At 45.3% G+C, this 22,799-nt stretch overlaps 1 protein-coding gene across 4 annotated transcripts in view; it reads left to right on the top strand.

Moving 5' to 3' along the window:
• The window catches only part of LOC142501570 (excitatory amino acid transporter 1-like), a 68,874-nt gene that overhangs the window by 1,983 nt on the left and 44,092 nt on the right, over positions 1–22,799 (top strand). Inside the window, exon 2 of one of the 4 annotated variants that reach the window (XM_075611612.1) lies at positions 21,951–21,995. The exons of the other annotated variants lie outside the window; for them this stretch is intronic. The gene's annotated coding sequence lies outside the window, so the exon portion shown is untranslated. The remainder of the gene's footprint in view (positions 1–21,950; positions 21,996–22,799) is intronic. 4 annotated transcript variants of the gene reach the window in all.

Raw genomic sequence — 22,799 nt, 5'->3', positions numbered from 1 at the left:
GGAGCTGTCGATAAGATTGAAAGTCACTGCTGCTTAGTGAGTAGTGCAGGGGAGGGCAGGAGCGTGTGAGGGCTGGGGGCAAGTTGGAGCCCACCCCTGCTCTCCATGCACAATGTGGATGGGGAGGTGTGTGTGTGTGTGTGTGTGGCACAGATGCACAGATGCAGACGGTGACGCAGAGCCACCGATGGGTGGGGTGAGATAGCCCCCCCCCCCCGAGTGCTTTAAGAAAAGACTGTCTCCTAAAAATTATGTTTATATATGTTTATATATGTGTCCACCCCTGCATTAACCTATTCAACATTTCACTGTCACTTTAGTGCTAAATGGGCTAAAGATTAAGTGCACTGTGTAGCACGAAACATGTTGGTAGGGTAATGTCACGGGAGGACCAGCTTATTACAACTTTTAATTACCGGGATCATTGATTGAGCAAGCAAAGAGATAAAAATAAATTGCATTTATTCACCTAATGAACGCACAAAACTATGTTACACAAAAATACAGTAAAAAGACACACTTACTTTGGAAACTGGGATAACAAAACTAATCTTTCCTAATTGCAAACACACAGCAAAATATTCCAGGCACTTTTCATGCCTGTGGCTGTTCAATTCTGGTCACTTATCCTCTGAGAAATGTAGACGATTTACTCAGAGCTGGAACTTCTCCAATGGGACTGAATCTCAGGTGAATCACACAAGATGGAACTGATGGAACTCTTAGAACCGAAGAATCTGACCTGTGTCAGGGCTTTTCAAACCTCTGGTGTCCAGGTCCCAGAAAACCTGCAGCCCAATCAAAAACCTTAGCAACCGCATAACGACCAATCTAAAACACTCATACAGGGTTCCCACCCTGAGCCCTTTCCCCGGGCAGGTGAAATATCCCTCTCTGCCCCTTCGCCCCCCCCCCACGTGCGAGGCTCCACAGCGGCTGCTGTTTAGCAAAGGGTGTTAGGTTGCCTTGTTTCATGCCAGGATATGGGTGCTCTATAATAATGGCAGGGCCCATATGGCCTCACACCTAGGCATCTCTGAGCCTTCTTCAAGTATGGCCCCTGGACAGACACGACTGAGCCGAGCCTGGTCCATCTGTGCCTTCCAGAGTCAATAACTTAGAAAGCCCTTAGCTCATATACAGGTCAGCAATATCTATACATATTAAACTATTCCCGTTTAATAAAAAGATGTGGTGTCCTGTCTGCTGCATGCAAAAAGTTATGAGTTCCTATTCTGGTGTCATGCATGGAGTGAGTGCATATCCTCTACAAATCACTAGCGTCATTTCTGGCACACATTAGAAACATACTTTTAAACACTGCAAATCTGCTCCGCTTCATAACCTTAGCGTGAGCACCTTCCTGAACCCCTACTCTAGGCTCAGGATACCTGGGCATGTACAGTATGGGGGTACCTCTGCTATACTGGGGAGCCCCATGCTATACTAAGGACTCTGTGTATACCTGCAGATATCTTTTAACCCATTCATACCCATTTACCTTGTCTGGAAGATGCTGCAGCAGGACTCTGGCGTGAGTCGTAAGAGCGTTTTCAGGGTGCGAGGTTGGCGGAGTAATGCGCTTAGCTGTATCCAAAATCCAAAGATATCACTCAATCTCCGTGTAGCCGTGACCCCCCGATTCACCCAAGTAATGAAGATTGCGCTTGCAAGGATTAGTTGCGAGAGCCCGCGAAGGAGGATACATATTGGCGGAAAAGAGCAGTCCCTTGACCAGCAGCCCCGCGGGAGGGTCAGGTGTGCACGTTTAGCCTATGGGTGGAGGAGTTTCCAGGAAATATAGGCAGTGGTGACGCGCACGTGGGGGCAGATCGTGGAGAGTAAGAGATGGAGATACTGCGCTGGGAGGTGATACCCCCCAGGCGCAGCCAAGGTGCCCCCGCCCAGTTAGCCCTGAGTCACCGTAGAGACAAGCTGAGCTAGGGACACCCTTAGTAAGGACCTTGCCCCCCCCCCCCCCTCCCACACAATTGCTGTGTTCCAGGACTACCCTGTCGAGGAGAAGTGCCCTTATCGCAGCGTGTGACTTCTTTTTGAAGACCCGTGGCAGTTCCGAGCGCAGGTATTTCATCAAGTGCACCAACTTTACCCGTTCAATCACCTAAGACCTAGTGGCTGCGCAGTCACCCCTACACATACACACGGCCGTTGGGAGCGAGAGACTGATTAACGTATATGGACACGGGGTGGGAACACCCGTGGCAGGTTGGGGAGAAAGTTATTGTTGACTCCGCCGAGACGCAATGATGTGTACGTCCCTCCGTGGCGTGTTAAATGTTATGTACCAGTGTGCTGAATGTCATGGCATGTACTTTATCGAAACGATATTGGGTTTATAACATGGTTGTGTGAGAGAATTTCTTGTATAGAGGTCCTGCGAAGACCAACTCCCCCTTTGGCGGGATCTGTCGCAGGTGGAGGCGCTGCACCGAACCTAAATATATATATGTATTGTATGCACCCTGGCTCTCCGTGCAGAGGCTCAGGCCCTGTGAGTCAGCAGTAACACAGCACAGCGTAACCGCTTGCCAAGTGATAGGAAGCAGGGTTACATCCGTATACAACTTTTGGTATCCCATAACCCGGGAACTCCGTTACATAGACGCATTCTGCAAAGACTTTCTCCACAAACCCACCTGAAACTTACAGCCTAGAAAATCTCCCGATCCCAGCATCCCGGGAAAGGAAATAAAAATCACATCATTCTTTAATGTCGCAAATCAGTATACAGTTGCAGTAATACATTTTTGACATCTGGGTCCCAGAGCTGACACTCTAAGACCCTAACACACGGGTCAGAGTTAACCAATTGGGCTGAACTTTATTATAAGCCCAGTTAACCCCTTCCCCGCCACAGGTAATGCCTTGCCCTTTTTCCTTCCATGACTATTAAACCCTTTTATGGATAACGCACTTTCCTCCTAATTCTCTCTTTTTTGGATGATTCCGTTGTACTCTGCCTTTTCTCTCTCCTATTGCATCTAAATGGGCTGACCCTTTTATCCATTAAACATCACATCTATAGGTCACTTTGATCCTACATGGACTGACCCTCTAACCCACTAAAAATGTCACATCAGGTTACTTTGATCCTACATAGGAGCAACCTATTAACATATTAAACATGTAACTGTCACTGTAGTCCTACGTGGGACTGACCCTCTAACCCAGTGGTTGGCAACATGATATCAATCAAGGGTCACAGGTCGGCCCTTCAGCCCCTAAAAGCGCTGCACATATTCTATTTCCCATATAACCGCTACGTATAGCTCCTCCTATTGTCCCGTATAACTCCTCCTATTACCCCATATAACCGCTACGTATAACTCCTCCTATTACCCCATATAACCGCTACATATAACTCCTCCTATTACCCCATATAACCGCTACGTATAACTCCTCCTATTACCCATATAAATGCTACGTATAACTCCTCCTATTGCCCATATAACTGCTCCCTATAACTCCTCCTATTGCCCCATATAACCGCTACGTATAACTCCTCCTATTACCCATGTAAATGCTCCCTATAACTCCTCCTATTGCCCCATATAACCGCTTCCCTATAACTCCTCCTATTGCCCCATATAACCGCTACATATAACTCCTCCTATTACCCCATATAACCGCTACATATAACTCCTCCTATTACCCCATATAACCGCTACGTATAACTCCTCCTATTACCCATATAAATGCTCCCTATAACTCCTCCTATTGCCCCATATAACTGCTCCCTATAACTCCTCCTATTGCCCCATATAACCGCTACGTATAACTCCTCCTATTACCCCATATAACCGCTCCCTATAACTCCTCCTATTGTCCCATATAACCGCTACGTATAACTCCTCCTATTGCCCCATATAACCCCTCCCTATAACTCCTCCTATTACCCCATATAACCGCTACGTATAACTCCTCCTATTGTCCCATATAACCGCTACGTATAACTCCTCCTATTGCCCCATATAACCGCTACGTATAACTCCTCCTATTACCCCATATAACCGCTACGTATAACTCCTCCTATTACCCCATATAACCGCTACATATAACTCCTCCTATTACCCCATATAACCGCTACGTATAACTCCTCCTATTGCCCCATATAACCGCTACGTATAACTCCTCCTATTACCCCATATAACCGCTACATATAACTCCTCCTATTACCCCATATAACCGCTACGTATAACTCCTCCTATTACCCATATAAATGCTACGTATAACTCCTCCTATTGCCCCATATAACTGCTCCCTATAACTCCTCCTATTGCCCCATATAACCGCTACGTATAACTCCTCCTATTACCCATATAAATGCTCCCTATAACTCCTCCTATTGCCCCATATAACCGCTCCCTATAACTCCTCCTATTGCCCCATATAACCGCTACATATAACTCCTCCTATTACCCCATATAACCGCTACATATAACTCCTCCTATTACCCCATATAACCGCTACGTATAACTCCTCCTATTAACCCATATAAATGCTCCCTATAACTCCTCCTATTGCCCCATATAACTGCTCCCTATAACTCCTCCTATTGCCCCATATAACCGCTACGTATAACTCCTCCTATTACCCCATATAACCGCTACATATAACTCCTCCTATTACCCCATATAACCGCTACGTATAACTCCTCCTATTACCCATATAAATGCTCCCTATAACTCCTCCTATTGCCCCATATAACTGCTCCCTATAACTCCTCCTATTGCCCCATATAACCGCTCCCTATAACTCCTCCTATTGCCCCATATAACCGCTACGTATAACTCCTCCTATTGTCCCATATAACCCCTCCCTATAACTCCTCCTATTACCCATATAACCGCTCCCTATAACTCCTCCTATTGCCCCATATAACCGCTACGTATAACTCCTCCTATTGCCCCATATAACCCCTCCCTATAACTCCTCCTATTACCCCATATAACCGCTCCCTATAACTCCTCCTATTGCCCCATATAACCGCTACGTATAACTCCTCCTATTGTCCCATATAACCGCTACGTATAACTCCTCCTATTGCCCCATATAACCGCTACGTATAACTCCTCCTATTGCCCCATATAACGCTACGTATAACTCCTCCTATTACCCCAGATAACCGCTACATATAACTCCTCCTATTACCCCATATAACCGCTACGTATAACTCCTCTTATTGCCCCATATAACCGCTACGTATAACTCCTCCTATTGTCCCATATAACCGCTACGTATAACTCCTCCTTCTATTGCCCCATATAACCGCTACGTATAACTCCTCCTATTACCCCATATAACCGCTACATATAACTCCTCCTATTACCCCATATAACCGCTACATATAACTCCTCCTATTACCCCATATAACCGCTACGTATAACTCCTCCTATTACCCATATAACCGCTCCCTATAACTCCTCCTATTGCCCCATATAACCGCTACGTATAACTCCTCCTATTGCCCCATATAACCCCTCCCTATAACTCCTCCTATTACCCCATATAACCGCTCCCTATAACTCCTCCTATTGCCCCATATAACCGCTACGTATAACTCCTCCTATTGTCCCATATAACCGCTACGTATAACTCCTCCTATTGCCCCATATAACCGCTACGTATAACTCCTCCTATTGCCCCATATAACCGCTACGTATAACTCCTCCTATTACCCCATATAACCGCTACATATAACTCCTCCTATTACCCCATATAACCGCTACGTATAACTCCTCTTATTGCCCCATATAACCGCTACGTATAACTCCTCCTATTGTCCCATATAACCGCTACGTATAACTCCTCCTATTGCCCCATATAACCGCTACGTATAACTCCTCCTATTACCCCATATAACCGCTACATATAACTCCTCCTATTACCCCATATAACCGCTACATATAACTCCTCCTATTACCCCATATAACCGCTACGTATAACTCCTCCTATTACCCATATAAATGCTCCCTATAACTCCTCCTATTGCCCCATATAACTGCTCCCTATAACTCCTCCTATTGCCCCATATAACCCCTCCCTATAACTCCTCCTATTACCCCATATAACCGCTCCCTATAACTCCTCCTATTGCCCCATATAACCGCTACGTATAACTCCTCCTATTGCCCCATATAACCCCTCCCTATAACTCCTCCTATTACCCCATATAACCGCTCCCTATAACTCCTCCTATTGCCCCATATAACCGCTACGTATAACTCCTCCTATTGTCCCATATAACCGCTACGTATAACTCCTATTGCCCCATATAACCGCTACGTATAACTCCTCCTATTACCCCATATAACCGCTACATATAACTCCTCCTATTACCCCATATAACCGCTACGTATAACTCCTCCTATTGCCCCATATAACCGCTACGTATAACTCCTCCTATTGCCCCATATAACCGCTACGTATAACTCCTCCTATTGCCCCATATAACCGCTACGTATAACTCCTCCTATTGTCCCATATAACCGCTACGTATAACTCCTCCTATTGCCCCATATAACCGCTACGTATAACTCCTCCTATTACCCCATATAACCGCTACATATAACTCCTCCTATTACCCCATATAACCGCTACGTATAACTCCTCCTATTGCCCCATATAACCGCTACGTATAACTCCTCCTATTGTCCCATATAACCGCTACGTATAACTCCTCCTATTGCCCCATATAACCGCTACGTATAACTCCTCCTATTACCCCATATAACCGCTACGTATAACTCCTCCTATTACCCCATATAACCGCTACGTATAACTCCTCCTATTACCCCATATAACCGCTACATATAACTCCTCCTATTACCCCATATAACCGCTACGTATAACTCCTCCTATTACCCATATAAATGCTCCCTATAACTCCTCCTATTGCCCCATATAACTGCTCCCTATAACTCCTCCTATTGCCCCATATAACCGCTACGTATAACTCCTCCTATTACCCCATATAACCGCTCCCTATAACTCCTCCTATTGTCCCATATAACCGCTACGTATAACTCCTCCTATTGCCCCATATAACCCCTCCCTATAACTCCTCCTATTACCCCATATAACCGCTACGTATAACTCCTCCTATTGTCCCATATAACCGCTACGTATAACTCCTCCTATTGCCCCATATAACCGCTACGTATAACTCCTCCTATTACCCCATATAACCGCTACGTATAACTCCTCCTATTACCCCATATAACCGCTACATATAACTCCTCCTATTACCCCATATAACCGCTACGTATAACTCCTCTTATTGCCCCATATAACCGCTACGTATAACTCCTCCTATTGTCCCATATAACCGCTACGTATAACTCCTCCTATTGCCCCATATAACCGCTACGTATAACTCCTCCTATTACCCCATATAACCGCTACATATAACTCCTCCTATTACCCCATATAACCGCTACATATAACTCCTCCTATTACCCCATATAACCGCTACGTATAACTCCTCCTATTACCCATATAAATGCTCCCTATAACTCCTCCTATTGCCCCATATAACTGCTCCCTATAACTCCTCCTATTGCCCCATATAACCGCTACGTATAACTCCTCCTATTACCCCATATAACCGCTACATATAACTCCTCCTATTACCCCATATAACCGCTACGTATAACTCCTCCTATTACCCATATAAATGCTCCCTATAACTCCTCCTATTGCCCCATATAACTGCTCCCTATAACTCCTCCTATTGCCCCATATAACCGCTCCCTATAACTCCTCCTATTGCCCCATATAACCGCTACGTATAACTCCTCCTATTGTCCCATATAACCCCTCCCTATAACTCCTCCTATTACCCCATATAACCGCTCCCTATAACTCCTCCTATTGCCCCATATAACCGCTACGTATAACTCCTCCTATTGCCCCATATAACCCCTCCCTATAACTCCTCCTATTACCCCATATAACCGCTCCCTATAACTCCTCCTATTGCCCCATATAACCGCTACGTATAACTCCTCCTATTGTCCCATATAACCGCTACGTATAACTCCTCCTATTGCCCCATATAACCGCTACGTATAACTCCTCCTATTACCCCATATAACCGCTACATATAACTCCTCCTATTACCCCATATAACCGCTACGTATAACTCCTCCTATTGCCCCATATAACCGCTACGTATAACTCCTCCTATTGCCCCATATAACCGCTACGTATAACTCCTCCTATTGTCCCATATAACCGCTACGTATAACTCCTCCTATTGCCCCATATAACCGCTACGTATAACTCCTCCTATTACCCCATATAACCGCTACATATAACTCCTCCTATTACCCCATATAACCGCTACGTATAACTCCTCCTATTGCCCCATATAACCGCTACGTATAACTCCTCCTATTGTCCCATATAACCGCTACGTATAACTCCTCCTATTGCCCCATATAACCGCTACGTATAACTCCTCCTATTACCCCATATAACCGCTACGTATAACTCCTCCTATTACCCCATATAACCGCTACGTATAACTCCTCCTATTACCCCATATAACCGCTACGTATAACTCCTCCTATTACCCCATATAACCGCTACGTATAACTCCTCCTATTGTCCCATATAACTGCTCCCTATAACTCCTCCTATTGCCCCATATAACTGCTACGTATAACTCCTCCTATTACCCCATATAACTGCTACGTATAACTCCTCCTATTACCCCATATAACCGCTCCCTATAACTCCTCCTATTGTCCCATATAACCGCTACGTATAACTCCTCCTATTGCCCCATATAACCCCTCCCTATAACTCCTCCTATTACCCCATATAACCGCTACGTATAACTCCTCCTATTGTCCCATATAACCGCTACGTATAACTCCTCCTATTGCCCCATATAACCGCTACGTATAACTCCTCCTATTACCCCATATAACCGCTACGTATAACTCCTCCTATTACCCCATATAACCGCTACATATAACTCCTCCTATTACCCCATATAACCGCTACGTATAACTCCTCCTATTGCCCCATATAACCGCTCCCTATAACTCCTCCTATTGCCCCATATAACCGCTACGTATAACTCCTCCTATTACCCCATATAACCGCTACATATAACTCCTCCTATTACCCCATATAACCGCTACGTATAACTCCTCCTATTACCCATATAAATGCTCCCTATAACTCCTCCTATTGCCCCATATAACAGCTCCCTATAACTCCTCCTATTGCCCCATATAACCGCTCCCTATAACTCCTCCTATTGCCCCATATAACCGCTACGTATAACTCCTCCTATTGTCCCATATAACCCCTCCCTATAACTCCTCCTATTACCCCATATAACCGCTCCCTATAACTCCTCCTATTGCCCCATATAACCGCTACGTATAACTCCTCCTATTGCCCCATATAACCCCTCCCTATAACTCCTCCTATTACCCCATATAACCGCTCCCTATAACTCCTCCTATTGCCCCATATAACCGCTACGTATAACTCCTCCTATTGTCCCATATAACCGCTACGTATAACTCCTCCTATTGCCCCATATAACCGCTACGTATAACTCCTCCTATTACCCCATATAACCGCTACGTATAACTCCTCCTATTACCCCATATAACCGCTCCCTATAACTCCTCCTATTGCCCCATATAACCGCTACGTATAACTCCTCCTATTGCCCCATATAACCCCTCCCTATAACTCCTCCTATTACCCCATATAACCGCTCCCTATAACTCCTCCTATTGCCCCATATAACCGCTACGTATAACTCCTCCTATTGTCCCATATAACCGCTACGTATAACTCCTCCTATTGCCCCATATAACCCCTCCCTATAACTCCTCCTATTACCCCATATAACCGCTACGTATAACTCCTCCTATTGTCCCATATAACCGCTACGTATAACTCCTCCTATTGCCCCATATAACCGCTACGTAGAACTCCTCCTATTACCCCATATAACCGCTACGTATAACTCCTCCTATTACCCCATATAACCGCTACATATAACTCCTCCTATTACCCCATATAACCGCTACGTATAACTCCTCTTATTGCCCCATATAACCGCTACGTATAACTCCTCCTATTGTCCCATATAACCGCTACGTATAACTCCTCCTATTGCCCCATATAACGCTACGTATAACTCCTCCTATTACCCCATATAACCGCTACATATAACTCCTCCTATTACCCCATATAACCGCTACATATAACTCCTCCTATTACCCCATATAACCGCTACGTATAACTCCTCCTATTACCCATATAAATGCTCCCTATAACTCCTCCTATTGCCCCATATAACTGCTCCCTATAACTCCTCCTATTGCCCCATATAACCGCTACGTATAACTCCTCCTATTACCCCATATAACCGCTACATATAACTCCTCCTATTACCCCATATAACCGCTACGTATAACTCCTCCTATTACCCATATAAATGCTCCCTATAACTCCTCCTATTGCCCCATATAACTGCTCCCTATAACTCCTCCTATTGCCCCATATAACCGCTCCCTATAACTCCTCCTATTGCCCCATATAACCGCTACGTATAACTCCTCCTATTGTCCCATATAACCCCTCCCTATAACTCCTCCTATTACCCCATATAACCGCTCCCTATAACTCCTCCTATTGCCCCATATAACCGCTACGTATAACTCCTCCTATTGCCCCATATAACCCCTCCCTATAACTCCTCCTATTACCCCATATAACCGCTCCCTATAACTCCTCCTATTGCCCCATATAACCGCTACGTATAACTCCTCCTATTGTCCCATATAACCGCTACGTATAACTCCTCCTATTGCCCCATATAACCGCTACGTATAACTCCTCCTATTACCCCATATAACCGCTACATATAACTCCTCCTATTACCCCATATAACCGCTACGTATAACTCCTCCTATTGCCCCATATAACCGCTACGTATAACTCCTCCTATTGCCCCATATAACCGCTACGTATAACTCCTCCTATTGTCCCATATAACCGCTACGTATAACTCCTCCTATTGCCCCATATAACCGCTACGTATAACTCCTCCTATTACCCCATATAACCGCTACATATAACTCCTCCTATTACCCCATATAACCGCTACGTATAACTCCTCCTATTGCCCCATATAACCGCTACGTATAACTCCTCCTATTGTCCCATATAATCGCTACGTATAACTCCTCCTATTGCCCCATATAACCGCTACGTATAACTCCTCCTATTACCCCATATAACCGCTACGTATAACTCCTCCTATTACCCCATATAACCGCTACGTATAACTCCTCCTATTACCCCATATAACCGCTACGTATAACTCCTCCTATTACCCCATATAACCGCTACATATAACTCCTCCTATTACCCCATATAACCGCTACGTATAACTCCTCCTATTACCCATATAAATGCTCCCTATAACTCCTCCTATTGCCCCATATAACTGCTCCCTATAACTCCTCCTATTGCCCCATATAACTGCTACGTATAACTCCTCCTATTACCCCATATAACCGCTCCCTATAACTCCTCCTATTGTCCCATATAACCGCTACGTATAACTCCTCCTATTGCCCCATATAACCCCTCCCTATAACTCCTCCTATTACCCCATATAACCGCTACGTATAACTCCTCCTATTGTCCCATATAACCGCTACGTATAACTCCTCCTATTGCCCCATATAACCGCTACGTATAACTCCTCCTATTACCCCATATAACCGCTACGTATAACTCCTCCTATTACCCCATATAACCGCTACATATAACTCCTCCTATTACCCCATATAACCGCTACGTATAACTCCTCCTATTGCCCCATATAACCGCTACATATAACTCCTCCTATTACCCCATATAACCGCTACATATAACTCCTCCTATTACCCCATATAACCGCTACGTATAACTCCTCCTATTACCCATATAAATGCTACGTATAACTCCTCCTATTGCCCCATATAACTGCTCCCTATAACTCCTCCTATTGCCCCATATAACCGCTACGTATAACTCCTCCTATTACCCATATAAATGCTCCCTATAACTCCTCCTATTGCCCCATATAACCGCTCCCTATAACTCCTCCTATTGCCCCATATAACCGCTACATATAACTCCTCCTATTACCCCATATAACCGCTACATATAACTCCTCCTATTACCCCATATAACCGCTACGTATAACTCCTCCTATTACCCATATAAATGCTCCCTATAACTCCTCCTATTGCCCCATATAACTGCTCCCTATAACTCCTCCTATTGCCCCATATAACCGCTACGTATAACTCCTCCTATTACCCCATATAACCGCTACATATAACTCCTCCTATTACCCCATATAACCGCTACGTATAACTCCTCCTATTACCCATATAAATGCTCCCTATAACTCCTCCTATTGCCCCATATAACTGCTCCCTATAACTCCTCCTATTGCCCCATATAACCGCTCCCTATAACTCCTCCTATTGCCCCATATAACCGCTACGTATAACTCCTCCTATTGTCCCATATAACCCCTCCCTATAACTCCTCCTATTACCCCATATAACCGCTCCCTATAACTCCTCCTATTGCCCCATATAACCGCTACGTATAACTCCTCCTATTGCCCCATATAACCGCTACGTATAACTCCTCCTATTACCCCATATAACCGCTACATATAACTCCTCCTATTACCCCATATAACCGCTACATATAACTCCTCCTATTACCCCATATAACCGCTACGTATAACTCCTCCTATTACCCATATAAATGCTCCCTATAACTCCTCCTATTGCCCCATATAACTGCTCCCTATAACTCCTCCTATTGCCCCATATAACCGCTACGTATAACTCCTCCTATTACCCCATATAACCGCTACATATAACTCCTCCTATTACCCCATATAACCGCTACGTATAACTCCTCCTATTACCCATATAAATGCTCCCTATAACTCCTCCTATTGCCCCATATAACTGCTCCCTATAACTCCTCCTATTGCCCCATATAACCGCTCCCTATAACTCCTCCTATTGCCCCATATAACCGCTACGTATAACTCCTCCTATTGTCCCATATAACCCCTCCCTATAACTCCTCCTATTACCCCATATAACCGCTCCCTATAACTCCTCCTATTGCCCCATATAACCGCTACGTATAACTCCTCCTATTGCCCCATATAACCCCTCCCTATAACTCCTCCTATTACCCCATATAACCGCTCCCTATAACTCCTCCTATTGCCCCATATAACCGCTACGTATAACTCCTCCTATTGTCCCATATAACCCCTCCCTATAACTCCTCCTATTACCCCATATAACCGCTCCCTATAACTCCTCCTATTGCCCCATATAACTGCTACGTATAACTCCTCCTATTACCCCATATAACCGCTCCCTATAACTCCTCCTATTGTCCCATATAACCGCTACGTATAACTCCTCCTATTGCCCCATATAACCCCTCCCTATAACTCCTCCTATTACCCCATATAACCGCTACGTATAACTCCTCCTATTGTCCCATATAACCGCTACGTATAACTCCTCCTATTGCCCCATATAACCGCTACGTATAACTCCTCCTATTACCCCATATAACCGCTACGTATAACTCCTCCTATTACCCCATATAACCGCTACATATAACTCCTCCTATTACCCCATATAACCGCTACGTATAACTCCTCCTATTGCCCCATATAACCGCTACATATAACTCCTCCTATTACCCCATATAACCGCTACATATAACTCCTCCTATTACCCCATATAACCGCTACGTATAACTCCTCCTATTACCCATATAAATGCTACGTATAACTCCTCCTATTGCCCCATATAACTGCTCCCTATAACTCCTCCTATTGCCCCATATAACCGCTACGTATAACTCCTCCTATTACCCATATAAATGCTCCCTATAACTCCTCCTATTGCCCCATATAACCGCTCCCTATAACTCCTCCTATTGCCCCATATAACCGCTACATATAACTCCTCCTATTACCCCATATAACCGCTACATATAACTCCTCCTATTACCCCATATAACCGCTACGTATAACTCCTCCTATTACCCATATAAATGCTCCCTATAACTCCTCCTATTGCCCCATATAACTGCTCCCTATAACTCCTCCTATTGCCCCATATAACCGCTACGTATAACTCCTCCTATTACCCCATATAACCGCTACATATAACTCCTCCTATTACCCCATATAACCGCTACGTATAACTCCTCCTATTACCCATATAAATGCTCCCTATAACTCCTCCTATTGCCCCATATAACTGCTCCCTATAACTCCTCCTATTGCCCCATATAACCGCTCCCTATAACTCCTCCTATTGCCCCATATAACCGCTACGTATAACTCCTCCTATTGTCCCATATAACCCCTCCCTATAACTCCTCCTATTACCCCATATAACCGCTCCCTATAACCCCTCCTATTGCCCCATATAACCGCTACGTATAACTCCTCCTATTGCCCCATATAACCGCTACGTATAACTCCTCCTATTACCCCATATAACCGCTACATATAACTCCTCCTATTACCCCATATAACCGCTACATATAACTCCTCCTATTACCCCATATAACCGCTACGTATAACTCCTCCTATTACCCATATAAATGCTCCCTATAACTCCTCCTATTGCCCCATATAACTGCTCCCTATAACTCCTCCTATTGCCCCATATAACCGCTACGTATAACTCCTCCTATTACCCCATATAACCGCTACATATAACTCCTCCTATTACCCCATATAACCGCTACGTATAACTCCTCCTATTACCCATATAAATGCTCCCTATAACTCCTCCTATTGCCCCATATAACTGCTCCCTATAACTCCTCCTATTGCCCCATATAACCGCTCCCTATAACTCCTCCTATTGCCCCATATAACCGCTACGTATAACTCCTCCTATTGTCCCATATAACCCCTCCCTATAACTCCTCCTATTACCCCATATAACCGCTCCCTATAACTCCTCCTATTGCCCCATATAACCGCTACGTATAACTCCTCCTATTGCCCCATATAACCCCTCCCTATAACTCCTCCTATTACCCCATATAACCGCTCCCTATAACTCCTCCTATTGCCCCATATAACCGCTACGTATAACTCCTCCTATTGTCCCATATAACCGCTACGTATAACTCCTCCTATTGCCCCATATAACCGCTACGTATAACTCCTCCTATTACCCCATATAACCGCTACATATAACTCCTCCTATTACCCCATATAACCGCTACGTATAACTCCTCCTATTGCCCCATATAACCGCTACGTATAACTCCTCCTATTGCCCCATATAACCGCTACGTATAACTCCTCCTATTGCCCCATATAACCGCTACGTATAACTCCTCCTATTGTCCCATATAACCGCTACGTATAACTCCTCCTATTGCCCCATATAACCGCTACGTATAACTCCTCCTATTACCCCATATAACCGCTACATATAACTCCTCCTATTACCCCATATAACCGCTACGTATAACTCCTCCTATTGCCCCATATAACCGCTACGTATAACTCCTCCTATTGTCCCATATAATCGCTACGTATAACTCCTCCTATTGCCCCATATAACCGCTACGTATAACTCCTCCTATTACCCCATATAACCGCTACGTATAACTCCTCCTATTACCCCATATAACCGCTACGTATAACTCCTCCTATTACCCCATATAACCGCTACGTATAACTCCTCCTATTACCCCATATAACCGCTACATATAACTCCTCCTATTACCCCATATAACCGCTACGTATAACTCCTCCTATTACCCATATAAATGCTCCCTATAACTCCTCCTATTGCCCCATATAACTGCTCCCTATAACTCCTCCTATTGCCCCATATAACTGCTACGTATAACTCCTCCTATTACCCCATATAACCGCTCCCTATAACTCCTCCTATTGTCCCATATAACCGCTACGTATAACTCCTCCTATTGCCCCATATAACCCCTCCCTATAACTCCTCCTATTACCCCATATAACCGCTACGTATAACTCCTCCTATTGTCCCATATAACCGCTACGTATAACTCCTCCTATTGCCCCATATAACCGCTACGTATAACTCCTCCTATTACCCCATATAACCGCTACGTATAACTCCTCCTATTACCCCATATAACCGCTACATATAACTCCTCCTATTACCCCATATAACCGCTACGTATAACTCCTCCTATTGCCCCATATAACCGCTACATATAACTCCTCCTATTACCCCATATAACCGCTACATATAACTCCTCCTATTACCCCATATAACCGCTACGTATAACTCCTCCTATTACCCATATAAATGCTACATATAACTCCTCCTATTGCCCCATATAACTGCTCCCTATAACTCCTCCTATTGCCCCATATAACCGCTACGTATAACTCCTCCTATTACCCATATAAATGCTCCCTATAACTCCTCCTATTGCCCCATATAACCGCTCCCTATAACTCCTCCTATTGCCCCATATAACCGCTACATATAACTCCTCCTATTACCCCATATAACCGCTACATATAACTCCTCCTATTACCCCATATAACCGCTACGTATAACTCCTCCTATTACCCATATAAATGCTCCCTATAACTCCTCCTATTGCCCCATATAACTGCTCCCTATAACTCCTCCTATTGCCCCATATAACCGCTACGTATAACTCCTCCTATTACCCCATATAACCGCTACATATAACTCCTCCTATTACCCCATATAACCGCTACGTATAACTCCTCCTATTACCCATATAAATGCTCCCTATAACTCCTCCTATTGCCCCATATAACTGCTCCCTATAACTCCTCCTATTGCCCCATATAACCGCTCCCTATAACTCCTCCTATTGCCCCATATAACCGCTACGTATAACTCCTCCTATTGTCCCATATAACCCCTCCCTATAACTCCTCCTATTACCCCATATAACCGCTCCCTATAACTCCTCCTATTGCCCCATATAACCGCTACGTATAACTCCTCCTATTGCCCCATATAACCCCTCCCTATAACTCCTCCTATTACCCCATATAACCGCTCCCTATAACTCCTCCTATTGCCCCATATAACCGCTACGTATAACTCCTCCTATTGTCCCATATAACCGCTACGTATAACTCCTCCTATTGCCCCATATAACCGCTACGTATAACTCCTCCTATTACCCCATATAACCGCTACATATAACTCCTCCTATTACCCCATATAACCGCTCCCTATAACTCCTCCTATTGCCCCATATAACCGCTACGTATAACTCCTCCTATTGCCCCATATAACCCCTCCCTATAACTCCTCCTATTACCCCATATAACCGCTCCCTATAACTCCTCCTATTGCCCCATATAACCGCTACGTATAACTCCTCCTATTGTCCCATATAACCGCTACGTATAACTCCTCCTATTGCCCCATATAACCGCTACGTATAACTCCTCCTATTACCCCATATAACCGCTACATATAACTCCTCCTATTACCCCATATAACCGCTACGTATAACTCCTCCTATTGCCCCATATAACCGCTACGTATAACTCCTCCTATTGCCCCATATAACCGCTACGTATAACTCCTCCTATTGTCCCATATAACCGCTACGTATAACTCCTCCTATTGCCCCATATAACCGCTACGTATAACTCCTCCTATTACCCCATATAACCGCTACATATAACTCCTCCTATTACCCCATATAACCGCTACGTATAACTCCTCCTATTGCCCCATATAACCGCTACGTATAACTCCTCCTATTGTCCCATATAACCGCTACGTATAACTCCTCCTATTGCCCCATATAACCCCTCCCTATAACTCCTCCTATTGCCCCATATAACCGCTACGTATAACTCCTCCTATTACCCCATATAACCGCTACGTATAACTCCTCCTATTACCCCATATAACCGCTACGTATAACTCCTATTACCCCATATAACCGCTACGTATAACTCCTCCTATTACCCCATATAACCGCTACGTATAACTCCTCCTATTACCCCATATAACCGCTACATATAACTCCTCCTATTACCCCATATAACCGCTACGTATAACTCCTCCTATTACCCATATTACCATGTCGCATAACATCTCTCTCTCTGTACTGATCTTTCTCTCAGTGCTGATTTCTCCCCTTCTATCTCTGCTGATTTCTCTGTCTCTCTTTCTATGTTGTGATCTCCCTCCTCTCTCCTCTCTTTCTCTGTGCTAATATATCCCCTTTTCTCTCTCTCCTCTCCCCGCTCTCCTCTCATCCCCCTATCTTTCTAATTACCCATCTCTCACTCTCATGCCCTCTCTCTATCACCACCCCTCTCTCTCATATCATCCCCTCTCTCTTTAATCCACCCCCTCTCATCCCCCCTCTCTCGTTCTCATTTCCTCTCTCCCTCATTACTCCTATTTCCCTAATTTCCCCCTCTGTTGCTCCCCCTCATTCCCCCTCTCTCCCTCCCTCTCTCCCTCATTCCCTCTCCCTCCCTCATTCCCTCTCTCTTTTTCTCTTTCTCTCTCTTTCCCTTATTCTCTCTTTCCCTTATTCTCTCTTTCCCTCTCTCCCCCCTTATTCTCTCTCTCTCCCCCTTATTCTCTCTCTCTCTCTCCCTTATTTTCTATCTCCCTTATTCTCTCTCTCTCTCCCTTATTCTCTCTCTCTCCCTTATTCTCTCTCTCTCTCTCCCTTATTCTCTCTCTCTCTCTCTCCCTTATTCTCTCTCTCTTTCCCTTATTCTCTCTCTCTTTCCCTTATTCTCTCTTTCCCTTATTCTCTCTCTCTCTCTTTCCCTTATTCTCTCTCTCTCTCTCTTTCCCTTATTTTCTCTCTCTCTTTCCCTTATTCTCTCTCTCTTTCCCTTATTTTCTCTCTCTTTCCCTTATTTTCTCTCTCTCTTTCCCTTATTTTCTCTCTCTCTTTCCCTTATTCTCTCTCTCTCTCTTTCCCTTATTTTCTCTCTCTCTCTCTTTCCCTTATTTTCTCTCTCTCTCTCTCTTTCCCTTATTTTCTCTCTTTCCCTTATTTTCTCTCTCTCTCTTTCCCTTATTATCTCTCTCTCTCTTTCCCTTATTTTCTCTCTCTTTCCCTTATTCTCTCTTTCCTTATTTTCTCTCTCTTTCCCTTATTTTCTCTCTCTCTCGCTCCCTTATTCTCTCTCTCTCCATCATTCCCACCCCCTCCCCATTCTCATTGCCCCCCCTTTCTCTCTCTTTATCTCACGCCATCCCCTTCTCTTTCTCACACCCTGTCTTTATCCCCCTCCCCCTCTCATCCTCTCCCTCTCATTCCCTCATTCAGGCACCTCTCACTTTCCCTGTCATTTCCCTCCCCGCGTGTAGTCCCGCCCCCATATACACGCCGATTTAAGCTTATTCTCTCTCTTTCCCTTATTCTCTCTCTCTCTTTCCCTTATTCTCTCTCTCTCTCTCTTTCCCTTATTTTCTCTCTCTCTTTCCCTTATTCTCTCTCTCTTTCCCTTATTTTCTCTCTCTTTCCCTTATTTTCTCTCTCTTTCCCTTATTCTCTCTCTCTCTCTCTCTCTCTCTCTTTCCCTTATTTTCTCTCTCTCTCTTTCCCTTATTTTCTCTCTCTCTCTTTCCCTTATTATCTCTCTCTCTCTTTCCCTTATTTTCTCTCTCTTTCCCTTATTCTCTCTCTTTCCCTTATTTTCTCTCTCTTTCCCTTATTTTCTCTCTCTCTCGCTCCCTTATTCTCTCTCTCTCCATCATTCCCACCCCCTCCCCATTCTCATTGCCCCCCCTTTCTCTCTCTTTATCTCACGCCATCCCCTTCTCTTTCTCACACCCTGTCTTTATCCCCCTCCCCTCTCATCCTCTCCCTCTCATTCCCTCATTCAGGCACCTCTCACTTTCCCTGTCATTTCCCTCCCCGCGTGTAGTCCCGCCCCATATACACGCCGATTTAAGCTGAAAGTTGAAAGGGAAGGGGGAGAGGAGGTTGTGGGTTGCCCACTAGTGCTCCGCCTCTACCCTACTAAACATGTCACTGTGCCCCTATATGGGACTGACCCATTAAACATGTCACTGTGCCCCTATATGGGACTGACCCATTACACATGTCACTGTCTTTAGGTCACGTTTCTCCTACATGGGACTGACCGTTTCATTCATTCTAATTATAGCACCGTTTTCTATATACCAGTGTTTCACAGCACACATGGGCATTAAGTTGGCCCATTCACCGGCGCCTTTAAGACACGTTGTTATATTGTTTTCCAGCAAAGGGGTTAAAGCTGGATGAATGTTCACACACAGGGGAAAGGGATTTCCCGAGGGAAAGAGGCGCAGGACGCTGACAATTTGAAAATCGATCCCTATAAATATCAGGGATGTTTCACCCCTGAAATATATCAATAATCACAGCACTGGGCTACTGCTCTGTCACTGTCCTCTCATTTCTGTCTCTCCCTCCCCTCACCCACTCCCTGTGCTCTCTCATTACTGTAACACTGCGCCCTCTCACTGTGTTTGTCTCACTATGCACTCATTCCCTGCGCACTCTCTCTGTCCTCCTCCTGCGGTCTCTGTGCTCACCCTTCCCTGGTGATCTCTCTCAGCTCCCCCTGTGCTCCCTCTTACCATTCCCATTTGTATGCTCTCTCCCCATTCCCCCTTCCTCCGTCCTCCTCTGCTCTCTCTCTCTCTGGGTCCTCCCCCTGCGCTCTCTGTCCTCAATCTCCCCCTGTGCTCTCTGTCTTCCCCCTTCTTCTGCACACTCTCTCTGGGTCCTCCCACTCCCCCTACACTCACGGCCCTCCCCCTGCACTCTCTTAGTCCTTATCTTCCCACTCTCTCGGTCCTTCCCCTGCACTCTCTGTCTCGGTCCTCAAGCTCCCGCTGTGCTCTCTAAACCAGCTGGTCATAAAGCGCATCGCACAGCAGATGGTGATGCCAATTATAGACTGCGGGGACATAGTAGATTCAGCACCCCAAACTCATCTTAACAAATTAGACACCCTCTACAACTCAATATGCCGCTTTGTCCTCCAATGTAACACACATCATTGGGAAATGCTCAAAGAACTAGATTGGCCATCACTTGGGCAATGTTCAATTTTCCTGTCTTGCCTTCAAATACTTTATGGGCAAGCTACCCAGCTATCTGAACAAGCTCCTCACCCCTACCACATGCAGCACTTATCACCTGAGGTCCGTCTCCAAAAGACTGTTCCCAGTCCCAAGGTTCAACAAAGTATCCGGCCGCTCCTCCTTCTCTTACCGTGCACCTCACAACTGGAACAATCTACCTGAGACTCTCACAGCCACCACCAGTTTAAGTTCTTTCAAAACTAAGGCGGAGTCCATGGTGACTGCAGCCCGTGCGGAGGCGCGCTGAGGCTGAGGGAAAGTGGCTGCTTTCCCTGGCCTTAGTTCCCGCGCCGTCCGGGGGCGTGTCGGGGGGCGGGCCAGTGACGTCACGAAGCTGGTTCGCCCTCATTGGATGAACCGCTCACGTGACCGGCCCTGCGCTCCCGTGAGCGCTCAAACTAAAAAAAAATTAACAGCTACGCCTCCGCACGCTGCGGACACGTGCGCGAGCCCCTGCTAAAGCCGCTCTCATTGCGGCTGCAAGGGCTCACTGACAAGCGTCAGCGTGCCTCAGCATGGGTCAGCGCCTAAGTGCTGACCCTGGACTCAGCCTTAGGCTGTCTCACATTTTAATCTGGTCGGTAACTGTTACATATGCCTATAACATATATTATCTCTTACTGTGCAAGCAATGTCTTTATATATAATGCATAACCCTGTTCATTTAATGTAACCATGTATTTGTAACCATGTATTTGTCGTCATAACTCTGCTCAGGACATACTTGAAAACGAGCGGTAACTCTCAATGTATTACTTCCTGGTAATATATTTTATACATAAATAAATAAAACCTTTATCTCACTCTATCCTCTATCATCTTTCTGTCCCTAAACATCCACCTATACTCGCTCTTTCCCTGTCCTAGTCTCTATCTCTGTCCACTCTCTCTATCACACTCTCTCTGTCCTCTCTCGGTTCTCTCTCTCTCTGTTTTCTCTCTCTCTCTCTCTGTTCTCTCTGTCCTCTCTTTCTGTGTCCTCTCACTCTCTCTCTCTGTCCTCTCTCTCTCTGTCCTCTCTCTCTGTCCTCTCTGTCCTCTCTGTTCTCTGTCCTCTCTGTCCTCTCTCTCTCTCTGTCTCTGTGTGTCCTCTCACTCTCTCTCTGTTCTCTGTCCTCTCTCTCTATTCTCTGTCCTCTCTCTCTCTCTCTCTCTCTCTCTCTCTCTCTCTCTCTCTCTCTCTCTGTCCTCTCTCTGTCCTCTCTCTGTCCTCTCTCTCTCTCTCTCGCTCTCTCTGTCCTCTCTCTCTCTCTCTGTCCCTCTCTCTCTCTCTCTCTGTCCTCTCTCTCTCTCTCTGTCCTCTCTCTCTCTCTCTCTCTCTCTCTCTCTCTCTCTCTGTCCTCTCTCTCTCTCTCTCTCTCTCTCTCTCTGTCCCTCTCTCTCTCTCTCTGTCCTCTCTCTCTCTCTCTCTCTCTCTCTCTCTGTCCTCTCTCTCTCTCTGTCCTCTCGCACTCCCTCTCTGTCCTCTCTCTCTGTCCTCTCTCTCTGTCCTCTCTGTCCTCTCTCTCTGTCCTCTCTGTCCTCTCTCTCTGTCCTCTCTGTCCTCTCTCTCTGTCCTCTCTGTCC

This window comes from Ascaphus truei, chromosome 8, assembly GCF_040206685.1.
Source record: "Ascaphus truei isolate aAscTru1 chromosome 8, aAscTru1.hap1, whole genome shotgun sequence".
In the NCBI taxonomy this organism is placed as follows: domain Eukaryota; kingdom Metazoa; phylum Chordata; class Amphibia; order Anura; family Ascaphidae; genus Ascaphus; species Ascaphus truei.
The sequence above is the reverse complement of the archived record's forward strand: the minus strand, read 5'-3'. Positions and strand labels throughout refer to the sequence as shown.